This window comes from Papaver somniferum, unplaced genomic scaffold (genome assembly GCF_003573695.1).
Source record: "Papaver somniferum cultivar HN1 unplaced genomic scaffold, ASM357369v1 unplaced-scaffold_21, whole genome shotgun sequence".
Lineage (NCBI taxonomy): Eukaryota > Viridiplantae > Streptophyta > Magnoliopsida > Ranunculales > Papaveraceae > Papaver > Papaver somniferum.
The window spans coordinates 6,872,950-6,878,667 of NW_020631041.1; the positions used below are offsets into that span (position 1 = coordinate 6,872,950).

Sequence of the window (5,718 nt, forward strand, 5' to 3'; positions counted from 1 at the left end):
TTTCTTTCTTCGATCTTCGCTGTCATAATAATCTAACTCTTCGGTGGCGTATTCCGGAGTTGATGCGCTGCTTCCCCTGGCGTCATTTGCTAGGATGACTCTTCGGTCACGATTGGGCTCTGACGCTTTATAATTTGCTTCGTCCAGTTGTTGGCTAGTCTTCGTGCTTTGGGCAATCTTATCTTTCAAGTCTTGGTTCTCCCTGGACAGAAGAGCTACGGCATCTGCATAGACATGCTGGCTCTTTTTCAATTCTTCGAGCTCTACCATCAGTCGGTGGGATTGGTTTGATCCCTGATTGGGAGTTCCGCCTGGTACCCCTACGGCCACAGTTCCCCCTTCGTCTACAGTGTATTAAGGGTGGCCGAGGATCTGCTTAAATCGTTGATATCTCCAAGTTTGGTCCCCTCGGTCGAATTTCCGCCTGTGGTCCTAAAAGCACTGGTATGGTTTGATTCTGAACGTTGGTTGACGGCATTCCGAAGATTGGTGGATGTGCGTGCTGATGCGTCATGGATTCTGCTACCTCTTCTTTTTGTTGATGGATTTGTCTTGGGACCCAAGTCTTGTTAGCTTCTGTAATCTGGGCGGCCACAACAGTCTTCGTGGCTGCTGCTTTGAGGGCCGCGGCTGCTATGGAGTTGGTGTTCATAGGTGAAGTGATTTCCGAAGCATCCTGCCTTTGAGCAGTTGTTTTAGCTTTGTCTCCTTTCTGCTTGCTTCGGGTCATGACCGAGGTAACCCTCGGTGTCTCCTTTGATGAGGCTTTGGTTTTTCCGGCCTCTAGTATCTTCTCCATGTTTAATCCTTTCCTGCATAGAAAAATAAATAAGGAGAACCAAAGATATCCACGAGGATAGGGTTAGCGTCATTCGTACCCGCAAGACTATTGGAATAGAAGGAAATGAGTTGCCCAAGGGCCCTTAATAGAAGAGAAATGCAAAGATTTCATGGATCTAGTTTTTGAAATACAAATCTTTTAATAAACGATCATGAATCTTGTTTTCAGACTAATTTTGAAAAAGAACTCTTGAAAAGGAAGATCTGTCACGAGGACTCACGAATCTGTATTATTAAGTCTTAGTTGGAGAAAACACCTCACGGGAAAATCGGTGATAGGTAGCCGCAGGTTTGTCTTCTTTGAAAAGGTTTTTTTTTTAAAATGAAGAACATGAACCCAAAAAATAAAAAAGGTTTTGAAGACACGCTGAATAAAAAAAAGGGCACAACCATAGTGCGCGTTCTAAGGTGAAATCACAGGATAAGATAAATCTTTTACCGGGACAGAGTCCCTGTTTCTAGCGCCAAATTGTGAACACGTAAATCACGAAGGCATCTATATGTTCACAAACAATGTTCGCATTCTATACACATGCTCGCACTGATGAGACGATTGTATTGATTCTTGGCTCAAAACCTTCGGGTTTATCATTTCCTCGTCTAATATCATCACCAGAGGCGTTCACATAGAGGAAGATCAAGAAAACGAAGTGTAAAAGTAATATTCGTGGAGTATGAACTGGATGTAAAGTGCTGAAATGTAAAAGTAATTTAGTCGAATGACTTTGGAGTTTACATAGGTCTGCGAATTTTGAAAGGTAAACTTACACTAACAATTCTTCTCTCTCGACTTCTCTCTAAACCTCCCTCTATTTTTCGATCCCCTCTCTCTTGGTGGAGAGGGGGTATTTATAGGGTTAGAGTGTGGGACCCGTTTATGAGAGTCGTTGGAACCTTATCTTCTTGTGCTTTGTGTCCATCACGCAGAGGTCTTCGTTCATTGCTTGATCACGCAGAGTCATCCTTGTTCGTTCCATGGGTTGATCGACACGTACACTGCTCAGAGTGTTTAATGCGGGTAGTTGAGACACATGCTCGTGTCAGACAAGTGTCTTCTTCCCATGTCACGTCCATGTCAGTCAACCTTCTCTTCACCGTTGATCTTGGCTTCTTTTGGGGATGAGATAAAGCAACTCTTCGAGAGTTATTTGGTGCTCCGCAGTACACCGTGCTTTTGGTACATCCTTTGACTTCTGCCCTTGGATTTGTTCGGGCGAAGATTCGACGTCGACGGGATGGGCTTCTTGGCTGTGGGCGTGTGTCATCATGTTTTGATGACTTGGTCCGCATGCTCTCCACGTGTCTTCTCACATACACGTGTTTGATGATGAAATATGTACACACATGAATGAAACGTGATTTGGGGTATCAATTGTAAAAGGTTACGTATCGTATCCAACTACCTCAAGTCTTTGAGGCCTCGCAGTTCGATAGATACACTGACCTTCCAATATCAATTTTTTTCGTTTCTTTTCGTCGAAATCTTTAACACGTCTACATTTAGGCCACCATGTCTCACTTCTTCATTTAAGAATTTTTTTCATATATGATTGGCTGTGAGTCCTGTGACTATGCATGCAAAAAAAGGTCAGAGACCTGAGGGAAATAGATCGGTTATAGTGGTAAAGTCATTGAGTGATAATAAGAGCGCTCTAAATTAGAAACTCGTTAGCATTGAGTTGGGGGAATTTTCTTTCTTTTCCTAGCTCTTCTGATGGTATTAGATCTTTAATGATCTAGCAGTGTGGGAACAAAAACAATGTGGATGTAACTAAGGAATATCGTTGCAAAAGAATACCCTAGGTTTGGAAGCCAAACCCAAAAGAAAACGAAATGTTTCTAAAAGGTAGTTGGAAGCAGAGCAGAATAGGACTATTTTTAGCCTCCTGGCTCCCAAACGTTTCCAGTCAGATAAAATGGAAGGTAAGAAGCTCATGCAAGAAGTGGAGAGCTACATGGACATTGATAAGCAACAGCTTTTGAAGTATCTTAGGACTTCCAGTACAGGTTCCGCATCATCTGATCATCATTTAACCGCGTTGTTGATGATCCAACAGAAAATGCCATGTGATAAGACGAGTTTCCCCGCAGAAAATGCCATTTGATAAGACGAGTTTCCCCGCAGTGGAAATTAATACAGAAACGCCCATGTTCCACTAGGGAAAGCGTCCAATGTCGCTAAATGCGGCTTTGAAAGGGAATTACAATGTCCGGCCCACCCAGTGCCCAAATTAAACAGAAATCAACTAATTAATTAGGTTCCAAATTTCGGAATTAAGTCTTTCGAGATACCTAGCGTGCTTTCGAGATACTTAGCGTGCTAGAATCTGCGTTGTTTTTGTTGAATTTTAATTTGCGATCAAGGTGTTACTTTCCAGGTGACTTTCATTGAATTTGAACCCAACCCGTTAATAAATAGGCTATGCCCCCTGAGCTTCGCCACGACTTTGGCGCCCTCATGCATATCTACAAGACTACACGACCACAGAACAAAATCAACAATGCCAAATGAAAATTTCACTGTACACTCATTTGTTTTTAATACAATTAAGGAAAAACTAAGTAAGAAAAGGTAAAAGCAAAAGATGACACAAACAACAGAGAAGGAAACTATATATAATCCTACGCTAATTAGTACTACACTTGCTATATATATATATTTAGTTATCTGCTTAGACTGCTTAGTTTCTTCAACTCGATTACCACCACACTGATATTATCTTTACTTCCCCTGGCCATTGCAAGTTCAGCTAGAACTGCCGCAGCGAGTGCTGCATTACTTGTATGATCAGAAGATGACGGCGAAGCCGATGATGCAAACTTTCTTGCTATCCTACCTTCGAGACATTTCCTTGCTATGTTGCAAGCCATATCATTTGACATAACATCCCACAAACCATCGCTAGCCAATATCACAAACTCTTCACTTTCAGTTCTTGAGGTTATGGTGACTTCTGGGACAGATATGACATATGGTTTGAGGTAGTGATCACCTGCACATAAAGAATCCCTCGGGTATATAGCATACACAAAATTGGTTAAAAAGATCAAAATCAACAATTCCTGGGTAGAAAAGATATTGTTTAAATGGACAAAAATGTAAAAATAGCCAGGATGTAAACGGTTTCATCCTACCCATTTTCAAATATTTTTTCTTATTTTTAATTTACATCAGGATGCATCCAGTTTCATTCTTACTATTTTTTAAGTTTAAGTCAGGATGAATTCAGTTTCATCCTTGTTATTTTTTTAGTGTCCATTTTACACTTACTAATTTTTACTCGTCTATTTGAACCGTGTTTTAAAAATATTTGGACAAATGACCCATTTTTCGTAAGACATATCAAGACTTCTTGGAAAATGGTTGTTCATACAAACATAATGCAGTGGCGGGTTTCAAAACCCGAGTGCTCAGCTGAGCTGATGCATAACATATCTACACCAAAAATGTCGAACATCCTCATAAATCCACTCTAAGAATCAAATCGCACTAAAATTCAAATTCAATACGCCAACAGAAAAGGTAGAAAATAAATAAATCAGATTGTTTCTAAAAGAACGCGTGAAGAATGAAAATTCAATCCGTGATATGTTGTTTGATTTCAATTTCAAACACAAAAAATGACGTCAACATGAACATGAACATGGACAACCTGTTATTACGATTGTATATAGTTAAACAAATACCATGATTAACGATTGTATATACAGTAGTTAAACAAAATTTGATCTAATCACATACCTATAGATCTAGAAGTAGCAAGCACACCGAGTACACGATAACCATTCCAATTGATAATCCTTCCTCCGGCTGCTTCTACTCTCTCCATCTCATCAATCCTGTCAGGCTGTATAAAAATTAGTCAACAACCCTATTCCGGCCAGAGTAATTCAAAATTGACAACTTTCATTTTTCATAGTACCCTAGGATTAATCTCTTCAAACAGACATTAAATCTAATTTTTATCGACCGGTCAGAAAGAAAAAACACGATTAAATCTACATTTTTATTACTAAACCGTCTCAAATAGTTACACAAAATATTGAAATCAAATCTACGTATGCATGTTTCTATGACACAAAATACACCTAACACACTAACGATTAACCAGAAAAAAATAAAGAAAAAGGGCATAGAGAAAAGTTTACCCTGTGATCCTGGGACAGAGGAATAGTTGTACCACCACGAGACAACACAGCTCTACAATCACCACAATTGGCAACAATAATTTGATCAGTACTAATGAAAGCAACCACAGCCGTTGATCCTATTGACTTGATCTCTTCATTTTCAACTCCTTGTCCACTTACTTGATCATTCATCTTTAAGAAGCAACTCACCATAACATTCTCCCAATCAATCCCATCACCATCAACACCATCACATGATTCAATCTCATTCACAAGTAATCTGTGCAACTAATCTCTACATACGTTAGCTGCTCCCGATCCACCATGTCCATCATGAGTGTAAAGTATGGAAGGTTAGTAGTTCAGCCTTGCTTGTTTTAGCCTTAGGTTTACTTGTTTTAATATTTGTAACGAAGAAAAAGATAGCATTAACTCGTCCAAGATAATCATCAACTTCAACTACAATTGTTACAGCATCTCCAGTGCTGAGTCAGCCCGATTCATTTCAATACAGACATTTAAAGACCGATTCAAATTTCCACCATTATTTGAGACACTTTGGTTACCATTTGAGACACTTCGGACACTTTTTTTTCTACTGTTACTACTGGTTGGGTCACTGTTATATTGATTGCATTAGCCAATCTAAACTTTAAAAAATCCAGTTCATGTTATTTACATTTTCTGAACATTGGGTTGGACTTGATCCAGTCATGGCCTTGTACTTTGATACATATTGGTTATGTT

General features: G+C 39.5%; 1 pseudogene; it reads right to left on the minus strand.

Moving 5' to 3' along the window:
* Window positions 1-3,504: 3,504 nt before the first annotated feature.
* On the minus strand, window positions 3,505-5,313 carry LOC113339508 (annotated as a pseudogene).
* Window positions 5,314-5,718: the final 405 nt, after the last annotated feature.